Consider the following 14,083-nt stretch of genomic DNA (forward strand, 5'->3'; position numbering starts at 1 on the left):
ATAATGCGAGGCGGTTTCTTGACACGTCTTGTCGAAGCGGAGATCGTGTTCCCCCAATTACGGGATTCTCATTAATGCGGTCGTGGGTAACCCAACCGTGTCTAGGACTCCTAGATTATAGGCAAGTCCTAAACGGCTATGGAGAGGACGCTTGATATTCACCCTCTTTATAAAGGGACAAGGTTTTCGCTTTTTCCCTCTCGTGCTCAATCGAACCCTTCCCTCGCCTCGAGTTCTAACACCCAACGCCCAGGTTAGGTGCTCCGGATCTTCAATCATGTCCGGATACATCCTTCAAGGCCAATGGATGCCCTCCTCCGTTACGAAAGAGGACATTAAGAAGTTGAGGGAGGTCAGATACCTGACCGCCGAGGTTTCGCATCGGCTGCCTGCTCGAGGGCAGATCGTTCCTACTCCCGAACCCAACGAAAACGTCGTGTTCGTATCCCACTTCCTCCAAGGTCTAGGCCTCACTCTGGATCCCTTCGTCAGGGGTTTGATGTTCTATTACGGGCTAGATTTCCACGATCTAGCTCCGGACTCCTTTCTCCACATCTCGACATTTATTGTCGTGTGTGAGGCCTTCCTCCGCGTTACCCCTCACTTTGGCCTGTGGCTCAAGACCTTTGAAGTAAAGCCGAAGATGATCGAGGGGCAACATGCAGCGTGCGGAGGTGCATCAATAGGCAAGATGGCAGGAGCCCCATGGCCGAAAGGTTCCTTTCCAAAGGTGTCCGAATTGTGGCAACGGGAGTGGTTTTACGTCACGGCTCCCAGAAGTGCCAAGTGGGCGGCTGCCCCCGCTTTCTGCTCGGGCCCCCCCACCACAACTGATGTCATGGATTAGCAGAGGTCTGAGCTGGGGTCCAGCCAAGGACGTGCCTATACTGCAAAGCCGCATCCGAGATCTCTTCGAGGGAGATTTAAATTTGGTTGTGGTAATACAAGTTATGTTGGTTCGTCGAGTCCAGCCTTGCAAATGTCGGCCCCTTCGCTTGTGGGAGTTCAACCCAGAGGGACCACATGCCATTCAAAGTTTCCTCGGCCTGACGCACGAGGAGATGTACAAGTCATTCTCGGACCTCAAGTAGAGTATCCGGATATTACCGAGGACGTGGGCCTGAGCAGTAACCGCGCCGCCGAACAAGTAAGAAATCCTCTGGCCGAACACACTGTCTTTTATTCGTCACGAAGTTATTTCTGAGAGTTTGCTTTTTGACCAGGACTGGCTAACAAAGGCGAAGATGATTCGGTGTTTGGCCCCCCTCCCTGAGGGTTTGGAAAATCCGGTATTGGAAAAGATGCTCGAGGTCGCACCTTGCCCGGAGCCCTCGAAGGAAGATACCGGGGGATAATACAGGCGGACACGGGCCCCCGTCGCTACCAGTTCCAACCGAGGGAATGAGCGTCTCCATGAAGGAGGATAACCGGGGGAGGAAAAGGACTGCTTCCAAGGATCCGGAAGCCGAAGCCTCCAAACGGGAGAAGAAGTCTCCCACAGAGGGTCCTGCCTCGGGGGGTGCTTCTGCCGCACAAAGTCCGCGGGGGGATCAGCCCTCCAATGAGTCGTAAGTGATCCAAAATACTTTAATAGTAAAGGTATGCTATCTTTCTTCTGAGAAAATAACCACCGCATATATCTTGCAGTTCGGGCCTTAGCCCCTCTCAGCTGAGCTCGTCTTCGGGGGATCTTCTTCCAGAGATGATGGAGAGCGAAACGCCTCCCCCGGACTCCTCCACTCAAGAAGCGGGCGACCCCGAAGTGTCGTCACGGAGGGCCTCTCCGGATCCGGTGAGGCCAGAAGATAATCCCATGGACCCCCGAAGTCCCCAGCGTCCGGCTCCCGAAGAGAGCAGATGAAAGAGTCTGGCACCGTCTGGTATGCGGTCGGACGTTCTGAGGGAGTTGGTGGGGCGAGCGGCCATCTCAGAAGAACACCGTACACTGATGGTTACAGTGATGGAGAGAATTTTGTCCGCTGAAAGCGGATTACATGAAGCCTTTATGAGTCTACTGACAGGCTTTGAGGTACGTGAGATAATATGTGATAGTACTGCACATGTTAGGTGTGCCCTGTATAGATAGTAGCCCCTGAGACTCTGGTTCTCGTTGAGAACGGCGGCGAACAGAGGATCATATTCCCAGGCAATAACCAGACTGCCCCTATGTGCAAGTGGTGGAAGCTCCGGTGGCTAGCTGGACTACTTAGTTTGCCAAATTAAAACGGCAACTGGATGCGGCAGACGTCGACATCGAGCTTGTTAACAAGAGGCTTGACGAGGCACAGGGTAAGTGTTATTATCTGGTGAACGCCACATGGTAAGAGCAGCATGATGCCAGTATCTTTAATATGTTGTGACTGCAGATGGAGCTGCCACTGTGGAAACCTTGCGGGCAGAGCTTGCCCAAGCCAAGGAACAAGGAAGGATTAGTAATGCGGCTACTTTGATGGCGGCCGAGGAGTTGAAAGCCGAGAAGGCCTCACATTACGAGAGCCAAGAGAAGATGGCCAAGATGGCCGTAGAATTAAAATACACTGCCGACTGTTGCCGGGTCCTTGAAAAAGAAAACTGAGCGAAGGCAACGGACCTTGAGAAGGCCACGATGGCGAACAAAGACACCCGTTCTACTATGAGAGCGAAGAAGGAGGAGTTGCGGGAAGCTGAGGATATTGCGGCTGGGAAACCCTTCATGTTACGGAGGAAGTTCGGAGATCCACGGTATGCCCCTCTGGATCGGCTGTGGAGTTCGGCAGATGTGTATATGGATTTGGCGGCGAGTGCTGCCGATGCTGCCAAGTACTTCCAAGGTCAGACAGATCGTGAAGTGGACAAGTTGTTCTGGTCGCAATTTAACGTTCCAGAGCATCCGCTTTCATTGACTGACCAGCTAGCCGAATGGGCCGAACTGAATAGGTTGTCCAGACTCGCCATGAGGTCTGTTGTGGATCAGCTATGGCCGGAAAAGCCAAAGCCAAACAGCTATTTCAGCTTAGTGCAGCAGTTCCTTGGTGCGGTGCCGCGCATTAATGCAATGAAGAGGTCGGCGTGCATAGAAGGCTCGCGGATGGCCCTTGCCCGTGTTAAAACATACTGGGCGGAGATGGACGCTACCACTGTTGCAGCGTAGGGTTCGGCCATAGGCAGAGTGGCTGCCGAGCACTATTTCGAGGAGGTTCTCGAGGGTGCTTTGTTTGATAGAGGCCCAGTGCTCGAAGAATATTATGTTTGAGTGATATGTATTCTCATTGTAAACACAATGCTTTTATGAAGTTTTATAAGGCCATGTTTATACTTTTGCCTGAAAGTAGTATGATGCCTCCTGTGCGGCCGTTTATGTATACATGTGTATAACCTGAAAGATTGCAGTCGTCGGCTTCAACCCCCACGCATATAACGCGGAGGTGCTCACGAAAAACGCGTGTTCACACTTAACCCAATGTCTTGGTCCTATTAAGGAGGTGATAGCATAGCGACCGAGGCAACCGGACTATAATGCTTTAAAACTTTCACTTAGCCATAGGAGTTTGACAGTGGGGCTACTAGATAGCCCCTGGTGGCTCCGCACTCTCCCGATCGCGGGGTGCATACATGCGTGGCCGGAAAAAGGCCCTTTGTTAAGGAGGAGGAATTCTAACATTCCGATAGGTCATCGAGTGGTTGACCAGTCTCACGCTATATCATGACAGTCAGTTTTCGGCTTTCTCTACTGAGGTGCTCGTCCGAATGAACCAGGGCACAATCGCGGTAGTTCTCCTGGTGCTACCTTAGCCGATAAAGTGGAACGTAAGGCACCAAAACACACGAGCCGGGCAAACCCAACATTTGACCAAAGACAATGATTCGGAGTTGATGCATATAAGGCCAAACTCGCGACGCCGAACACTCCCTAAGGTATTCGGTCTTTACGGTATAAACCGGGCCTAAATAGTGCCCTTTGTAAGAAGCCCCTTGTGTCCAGGTACGTGCATTATTCTGACGTGGCCACATGCCAAGACGTCAGCATCCTTCTCAACTGTGCTGAGAATTTGGTGGATGTGTATCAACAAGAGACAGTAAAAAAGGTTTACGCAGGGTCTTAATCTAAAAAGAATCCTTGGAGCGGGTCCCTGCTGCACGTCTGCGCCTGTGTCTCTGTTGTGCCGTATCCTGGACAGGTGTAGCACGATGATCATCTGTAAAAGAGAGGAACTTAGGTGAAAAAGTTGTCGTGCAAAAAGATAGTTTTTAAAGAAACCATGTATAATTCAAGATGTGTAAAAATTGCCACTTGTCTACGCGTTTTGAGCCCCTTGTATTTGTAATAGGGGTGTGACCATTGATCCGGTATGAATTACATATAGCTGCGCCGGACTCGTCTAACCGTGTCCGAGGTCTTGACGACCTGTTAAATGCTTTAGTTGGTCAAGCTGTTTTTAGTGTGCGGCTGCCAAGGTAGCCACGCTCTCTTCGGCGCGCAAAGATCGCTTAATACTTCCGTTCACTGTAATGATGCCACGTGGGCCGGGCATCTTGAGTGTGAGGGAAGCATAGTGTGGTATTGCATTAAAGCGAACGAAAGCTTCGCGTCCGAGTAGTGCTTGATAGCCACTTTGGAACGGAGCGATGTGGAAGGTTAAATGTTCGCTACGGAAGTTATCGGGGAAGCCGAATATAACCTTTAGTAGCAGGGAGCCCGTGCAATGAGCCCCTGGGCCTGGCGTTACTCCTTTAAAGGTAGTATTGCTTTGGCAAATTTTTGTTGGGTCTATCCCCATTTTGCGGATTGTATCTTGGTATATCGGGTTTAGACTGCTGCCACCGTCCATCAGGACTCGTGTGATGTGGTATCCGTCAATTATTGGGTCTAATACTAGGACAGCCCATCCTGCACACCAGATACTTGCTGAGTAATCTCGATGGTCGAAAGTGATCAGTTGAGACGACCAGTGGCAGGACTCCGCGGTGATAGGCCCTTGGGCATATTTTTCTGGGAGTGTCGTTTTGTTTCTCCCCTTGATCACGTGTAACACGTTTACTGTTTTGACTTCTGGTGGAAATTTCTTTTGTTCCCCAGTGTCTTTCTTGAGAGGCTCATCCTCATCTTTGCTTGGTGCATCCTTGAAGGAAATATGCCCTAGAGGCAATAATAATGTTATTATTTTATTTCCTTATATCATGATAAATGTTTATTATTCATGCTAGAATTGTATTATCCGGAAACATAATACTTGTGTGAATACATAGACAAACTAAACGTCACTAGTATGCCTCTACTTGACTAGCTCGTTAATCAAAGATGATTATGTTTCCTAACCATAGACATGTGTTGTCATTTGATTAACGGGATCACATTATTAGGAGAATAATGTGATTGACATGACCCATTCCATTAGCTTAGCACCCGATCGTTTAGTATGTTGCTATTGCTTTGTTCATGACTTATACATGTTCCTATGACTATGAGATTATGCAACTCCTGTTTGCTGGAGGAACACTTTGTGTGCTACCAAACGTCACAACGTAACTGGGTGATTATAAAGGAGCTCTACAGGTGTCTCCAAAGGTAAATGTTGGGTTGGCGTATTTTGAGATTAGGATTTGTCACTCCGATTGTCGGAGAGGTATCTCTGGGCCCTCTTGGTAATGCACATCACATAAGCCTTGCAAGCATTGCAACTAATGAGTTAGTTGCGAGATGATGTATTACGAAATGAGTAAACAGACTTGCCGGTAACGAGATTGAACTAGGTATTGAGATACCGACGATCGAATCTCGGGCAAGTAACATACCGATGACAAAGGGAACAACGTATGTTGTTATGTGGTCTGACCAATAAAGATCTTTGTAGAATATGTGGGAGCCAATATGAGCATCCAGGTTCCGCTATTGGTTATTGACTGGAGACGTGTCTCAGTCATGTCTACATTGTTCTCGAACCCGTAGGGTGCGCACGCTTAAGGTTTCGATGACAGTTATATTATGAGTTTATGAGTTTTGATGTACCGAAGTTAGTTCGGAGTCCCGAATGTGATCACGGACATGACGAGGAGTCTCGAAATGGTCGAGACATAAAGATTGATATATTGGAAGCCTATGTTTGGACATCGGAAGTGTTCCGGGTGAAATCGGCATTTTTCTGGAGTACCGGAAGGTTACCGGAACCCCCCGGTAACCTAATGGGCCTTAATGGGCCTAGTGGAGGAAGAGGAGAGGAGGCCTAGGGGCTTCCGTGCGCCCCTCCCCCCCAAGCCGAATTGGACAAGGAGGGGGGGCGGCGCCCCCCCCCCTTTCCTTTCTTCCCTCTCCTCCTTCCCCCCCAAGTCCTAATCCAACTAGGGAAAGGGAGGGGAGTCCTACTCCCGGTAGGAGTAGGACTCCTCCTGCGCACCTCCTCCTAGGGCCGGCCGCACCCCCCCTCCCTTGGCTCCTTTATATACGGGGGCAGGGGGCACCCCTAGACACACAAGTTGATCTCTAAGATCGTTCTCTTAGTCGTGTGCAGTGCCCCCTTCCACCATAGTCCTCGATAATATTGTAGTGGTGCTTAGGCGAAGCCCTGCGACAGTAGAACATCAAGATCGTCACCACGCCGTCGTGCTGACGGAACTCTTCCCCGACACTTTGCTGGATCGGAGTCCGTGGATCATCATCGAGCTTAACGTGTGCTAGAACTCGGAGGTGCCGTAGTTTCGGTGCTTGATCGGTCGGGCCGTGAAGACGTACGACTACATCAACCGCGTTGTCATAACGCTTCCGCTGTCGGTCTACAAGGGTACATAGATCACACTCTCCCCTATCGTTGCTATCCATCACCATGATCTTGCGTGTGCGTAGGAAATTTTTTGAAATTACTACGTTCCCCAACAATCCTCCCCCTTGTGTACAGCGTTGAGCTTGCCGGACTGCTTGAAGACCCAACATTCTCTGTGGGTATGATTAGCGGGTTTACCAGGGGTGCTATGGATCTGACATATTTGGTCCAGAATTTTGTTTAGGCTGGACAGTTTGTCTCTGGCGCCTTTAGAGGGCGGTTTTTGCTGACCTGGCCGAGAGCTTTTGAATCCGTCGTTTACTGCCGTGCTCTTCGTGCTGTCCTCTTTATTCCGGCGTTTGTTATTGCTGCCGCGTCGTGATTTCCCGTTTCCATCTCTAACTTCAGATGTACTAGGGTCGCTGGTGCTGCATCTGGCTAGCCAGCTGTCCTCACCCGTGCAAAAGCGGGTCATGAGGCTTGTTAATGCTGCCATTGTTCTTGGCTTTTCTTGGCCGAGGTGTCTGGCGAGCCATTTGTCATGGACGCTATGCTTAAAAGCTGCCAAGGCTTCGGCGTCTGGACAGTCGACAATTTGGTTCTTTTTAGTAAGAAACATGTTCCAAAGTTTTCGGGCTGACTCTCCGGGCTGTTGAGTTATATGACTCAAATCGTCCGCGTCCGGAGGTCGGACATAAGTCCCTTGAAAATTTGCCCGAAAAGCGTCTTCGAGCTCTTCCCAGCTTCCAATGGAGTTTTCGGGGAGGCTTTTAAGCCAGTGCCGAGCTGGCCCTTTGAGCTTGAGGGGTAAGTACTTGATGGCGTGGAGATCATCTCCTCGAGCCATATGGATATGGAGGATATAGTCCTCAATCCAGACCCCAGGGTCTGTTGTTCCGGCGTATGCCTCTATGTTTACGAGTTTGAATCCCTCTGGAAATTCATGGTCCAGCACCTCGTCGGTGAAACATAGGGGGTGTGCGGCACCCCTGTATCTAGGTGTACCGCGTTGTTCGGATGTTTGTTGTGTTACATCGTATGCTGGGGCGCGCTTGCGTGGTCCATAGATGGATCTAGTTGCACCGTCCTTTTGGTGCGAGCCCTCGCGTGGATCGCGTATTGGCTTGTGGGTGGCGTTGTTTGCCGCTCTATGTTGGCCGTGATGTCATCTATCCGGCCAGGTGGCCGTTTTTATTTTTGGTTGTGGGGGGTCTGAGGCCTCCTCATCGAATTCAAGTAGCAACTTCCTCTTTGGGTAGCTCTTGGTGGGGCGATTGCCGTTGTACTTTGCTGCTGTGTTGAGTACTTTGCTCCATCTGATTTGGAGTGTGTCCTGCACAGCCTTGAGCCTTTGCTTCTGCTTTTTCAGACTCCTCGTGGTGGCAACAAGCCTTTGGCGGGCATTCTGCTGCTCCGGGTGCTTGTCCGGCGTTATGTCGTCCGGACTATCATCTTTGACAGAATTGGTTTGTCTGGTTTGATTCTCCGTATTGGCGTGGTCCGGCGGTGGTTCGCCCTGCTCCAACGCCGGGTCTATATGATCGTTATTTCTGTCGAGGCGGGATTTGGGGCGGCGCTTGCGCCGCCGCTTTGACTGCTTCTCGAGGGAACAAGCGTCCTTCTGTTCCTCGTCGTCGTCTTCTTTTGGTGTGTCCACCATGTATACGTCATATGATGAGGTGGTCGTCTAGCGCCCTATGGGCGGTGGTTCCTCTTCGCCTCCCGCATCGTCGTACATACCATCGATGTATTCAGAGTCGAAGTCGAGCATGTCGGTTGAGTCATCGACAGTGGCTATTAAGTGGGTGGTGGGTGGGCGTCGAATTTCTTCGTCGTCCGCATCCCAATCCTGTTGGCCATAATCCGGCCGGGGCTCTCCTGACAAAGAGAGAGACCTTAGTGAATTCAGAATGTCGCCGAAGGGCGAGTGCTGAAAGATATCCGCGGCGATGAATTCCATGATCGGCGCCCAATCGGATTCGATTGGCAGGGGCGCAGGCGGTTTGGAGTCAGAAAAAGAGTCCGGCACCTTGGAGTCACGGGCTGCGCAGAGGATTATGCTGGTGTTTGGCTCGATCGCCATTGAGACTGCAGCCCTTGAGGCGGTGTCTAACCATCCGTCTTCGATTGGCGCAGTTGGCTCCGAGCTAAGGGTCGGAGCTGATGCGGGCGCGGCCTCTGGGGTACTGTTCGGCGGTAGAGCTAGGTCATACCCATCGTGACAGTGGGGCGCGCCCGGCTGTGGCTCGAATCCGTCGAAGATCAAGTCTCCGCGGATGTCGGCCGTGTAGTTCAAACTTCCAAATCTGACCTGACGGCCAGGGGCGTGGCTTTCAATCTGCTCCAGATGGCCAAGCGAATTAGCCCGCAGTGCTAAGCCGCCGAATACGAAGATCTGTCCGGGGAGAAAAGTCTCACCCTGGACCGCATCACTATCGATGATAGTAGGAGCGATCAAGCCTAACGGCGACGACACAGAGGAACTCTCAATGAAAGCACCAATGTCGGTGTCAAAACCGGCGGATCTCGGGTAGGGGGTCCGAACTGTGCGTCTAGGCCGGATGGTAATAGGAGGCAGGGGACACGATGTTTTACCCAGGTTCGGTCCCTCATGATGGAGGTAAAACCCAACATCCTGCTTGATTGATATTGATGATATGGGTAGTACAAGAGTAGATCTACCACGAGATCGAAGAGGCTAAACCCTAGAAGCTAGCCTATGGTATGATTGTATGTTATGGTTGTTGTCCTACGGACTAAAACCCTTCGGTTTATATAGACACCGGAGAGGGTTAGGGTTACACAAGGTCGGTTACAGAGGAGGAGATATCCATATCCGTACTGCCCAGCTTGCCTTCCACGCCAAGTAGAGTCCCATCCGGACACGAGACGAAGTCTTCAATCTTGTATCTTCATAGTCTAACAGTCCGGCCAATGGAGATAGTCCGGCTGTCCGAAGACCCCCTAATCCAGGACTCCCTCAGTAGCGTAAGTATTTCCCTCAGTTTTTGAGAACCAAGGTATCAATCCAGTAGGAGGCCACGCTCAAGTACCTCTACCTGCACAAAGCGATAGCTTCTCACAACCAACACGATTACGGGTTGTCAATCCCTTCACGGTCACTTACGAGGGTGAGATCTGATAGATATAATATTTTTGGTATTTTTGGTATAAAGATGCAAAGTAAAAAGTAAAAGCAAGATTAAAGTGATGGAGATTGATATGATGAGAATAGACCCGGGGGCCATAGGTTTCACTAGTGGCTTCTCTCAAGAGCATAAGTATTCTACGGTGGGTGAACAAATTATTGTTGAGCAATTGACAGAATTGAGCATAGTTATGAGAATATCTAGGCATGATCATGTATATAGGCATCACGTCCATGACAAGTAGATCGAAACGATTCTGCATCTACTACTATTACTCCACTCATCGACCGCTATCCAGCATGCATCTAGAGTATTAAGTTAAAAACAGAGTAACGCCTTAAGCAAGATGACATGATGTAGAGAGATAAATTCATGCAATATGAAATAAACCCCATCTTGTTATCCTCGATGGCAACAATACAATACGTGCCTTGCTGCCCCTTCTGTCACTGGGTAAGGACACCGCAAGATCGAACCCAAAGCTAGGCACTTCTCCCATGGCAAGAACTACCAATCTAGTTGGCCAAACCAAACGGATAATTCGAAGAGACTTGCAAAGATAACCAATCATACATAAAAGAATTCAGAGAAGATTCAAATATTATTCATAGATAGACTTGATCATAAACCACAATTCATCGGTCTCAACAAACACACCGTAAAAAGAAGATTACATCGAATAGATCTCCACAAGAGAGGGGGAGAACTTTGTATTGAGATTCAAAGAGAGATAAGAAGCCACCTAGCTACTAACTATGGACCCGAAGGTCTGAGGTAAACTACTCACACTTCATCGGAGAGGCTATGATGATGTAGAAGCCCTCTGTGATGACGGCCCTCTTCCAGCGGAGCTCCGGAACAGGCCCCAAGATGGGATCTCATGGATACAGAAAGTTGCGGCGGTGGAATTAGGTTTTCAGCTCCTCCTCTGATCGTTTGGGGGTACGTGTGTATATATAGGAGGAAGAAGTACGCCAGAGGAGCAACGAGGGGCCCACGAGATAGGGGGCGCGCCCTAGGGGGCGCGCCCCCCACCCTCGTGACCGCCTCTTTTGTTCCTTAGAGCAGGGTCCAAGTCTCATGGATCACGTTCGGTGAGAAAATCACGTTCCCAAAGATTTTATTCCATTTGGACTCCATTTGATATTCTGTTTATCCGAAACACTGAAATAGGCAAAAAAACAGCAATTCTGGGTTGGGCCTCCGGTTAATAGGTTAGTCCCAAAAATAATATAAACGTGGAAAATAAAGCCCAATATAGTCCAAAACAGTAGATAATATAGCATGGAGCAATCAAAAATTATAGATACGTTGGAGGCGTATCACTAGCTAGCGCTAACTTTCTCTCGTGCATGCAGACGCCCTCTCTCACCCTTCCTCAGCATTCTCTAGCTCCATCGTGCAAATTCATCTTTTCACTTTAGGTCGTTCACCCACGGTGTGTGTAGCCCCCCCCCCCCAGCTCCTTCTTTACGGCACACATCGATCGATATGCCTCTCTAGCCAGGTGTGCCTAGCACAAACACAAGCTTCCCCTCTTCTCTTGTCCATGCCTCACTTCCACCACTCTTTTCATCGATCTCGTACTCGCACACTCCTTCCCCCTCGATATAGTATGACTCTCGCACCACCTCCTAGATGCATCCCTCTCTCTCTCTCTATCCTTCTCCCCGTGCCTCATTTGCTTCTAACGCACACATGGATGTATACCGATCGATCTCCCAACATATACCTAGGTCGACTTTAACTATCCCCCCCATCGATCGACGTACCTCACAAGTTATGTCTCTCCTTTCTCTGACAAAGGACGATTGATCTTCCTATGTAGTTATGTCTGCTTACCACAGCCATATCTTTCCCCCCTCATCATTCGTGCATGCCTCCTAACCCGTCTCTCACATGCACGTGCACAGACAAGCAGCCATCCCCTCTCTTATTGATATTGCAGGTGTGCCCTCCGGTTGTCTAGCAAGCCTATCCCACCATTTGTTAGAAGCAACTTCACTACCACCCCCTCCAACACTCTAGCTCCATCTCTCTCCCAACCTTATTCCTCTCCTACACATATGCATGGATGCCGATCGATATCCCTTAATACATGAGGTAGATCGATCTCCCTTAATACATGAGGTAGGCCTCTCTCCTCCTCCACACATATACCAGCCATTGTACCTCTATAGTTAATTAGGCCTCCCCCCCACCACCACACACCGATAGTCAAGCGTTGTAGGTAGGTATCCATGCCACAGAGACAAACCACACATGTCCCCTCTCTCGTTCTAGTAGGCCAGCCACTCTATATCTTTGACGTGGGCACACACAAATTCGATGGCACTCTTTATCAACCGCGTGCGCACACACACACACATCATCATCCCTCTCTTCGATTCTTTGGACACCTCAAGTCGATGATACCTCCACTCTCTTCTCGTGGATCGCCCCCTCTATATATATGATATATCCAGGACTTTATTTCACACACATTGCATATGTTACATTTTTGATTGACCCCCCCTCCCCTAAAAAAACTCTCACGAACCCACACACTATATCTCTCTATGTTTGTATCTCTCTCACACAACCCCACGTAGGTGGTGTACGTATACAAGAAAAGAATAGGTGCACTGTGCACACGTACTCACGCTTCGTGCCCAGCCACACCCGAGTGGGTACACGGTGGAGCTCATTTCTGTATGAAATGGCAGCCCACGTGCTAATTTGAACGCGTGTAGCGACAGACGGGCTCGCACGGAGGCCAAGATATATTTGAGCATGGTTGATTGATATCATCATTACATGTTGGGCTGCCTTTTTCCACCCTTCTTCGGAATAAATGTGTACTTTATCAAAGATTAAGAAAAATAAGAGTACAAAGGCTCCACCATGTGGTTCTAGTAGTATTAATACTCGTACTACTAAACCTTGCGCTTGGCTCTTCACCTCTTCGTGAAGTCGAACAATGATGGTACTCCGCATGTTCGGTACTACAGTGTATGCCTCTGGCAATCTGACACCGAATGAACTGATGCATGTCCACCGCCTGGGCGAGGGTACGTTGCATTAGTCAAAAGGCATAAGCGAGCTTCACCTTGTCCTGCAAGTTTCTCCTCATTCTCCGAGTTGACGGGACACACCAACAAGTAGTACTAGTCCATACTCCCTCCTTTTCGGTTAATATGGCTTAATCTTTTTTGCGGGTAAATGAGAGAGCTTTATTCATATATAAGCATTCTTAGGACGATCAGCCAAGATACTGGTCACTAGGAAGCGAGGTACCCCGCAAAAAAGAAGTAGGAAGCCAGGTGTTTCATCAAGCCAGCTCTCGGCCACATTCAAAGTGCAGCAAGCACGGTTCGCACAAAGATGCGCCGCAAGGTTTGCTGACCTGTTTACATGTTGGATAACAAAAAAAGAGGAAATATTACTGAGCGCTCCTATTTGTAACAGGATATGAGCCAGAATTAAGCGAGAATTGTGGTGAATGTTCCATGCAATCAACTTCCATTATCGCATGCGAGAACCCTTGAAGAGAACCAAATGTGTTGAATATTGCTTTATCACATTTTAAAAATATAATAAGAGTGCAGAAGCTCCTCCATCCGGTTCCTAGTACTACCTCTATAGAATATAGTAGTAGTAGTAGTAGTAGTAGTAGTAGTAGTAGTAGTAGTAGTAGTAGTAGTAGTAGTAGTAGTAGTAGTAGTAGTAGTACTAGTAAACTTTGTGCTTGGCTGTTCGCCTCTTCGGGAAGTGCAACAATAATAGTACTACTAGTATAGTGTATGCTTCTGGCAATCTGACACCTAATTAATTGTTGCACGTCCACCACCTGAGCGAAGGACAGCTTGCATTAGTCAAAAGTTTCTCCTTGTCCTGGAAGCCACCGCGCGCAAGCTTCTCCCGTCCTGCAAGCTTCTCCTCGTTCGGCAAGTTGACGGGATACATCAAAGTAATGCTAGTCCATACTGCCTCCTCTCCGGTTAACATGGCTTAATTTCAAATGAGATAAATACACTGTCTGTCACTGTATATTTGTAAAAATACGGTCAGTAGACTTCATAATACACTCATTTCGCTTAATATATACATTTTCCTGTGTTTATACGGTCACTAGCTCACCCTGGCTGAGTATGTGTGTGCATGCACGTGTAGGTTGAGCACTTGAGCGTGATCGTGTGTGTTCCGTCGTGTGCTCGGACA

This window comes from Triticum urartu, chromosome 3 (assembly GCF_003073215.2).
Source record: "Triticum urartu cultivar G1812 chromosome 3, Tu2.1, whole genome shotgun sequence".
NCBI lineage: Eukaryota > Viridiplantae > Streptophyta > Magnoliopsida > Poales > Poaceae > Triticum > Triticum urartu.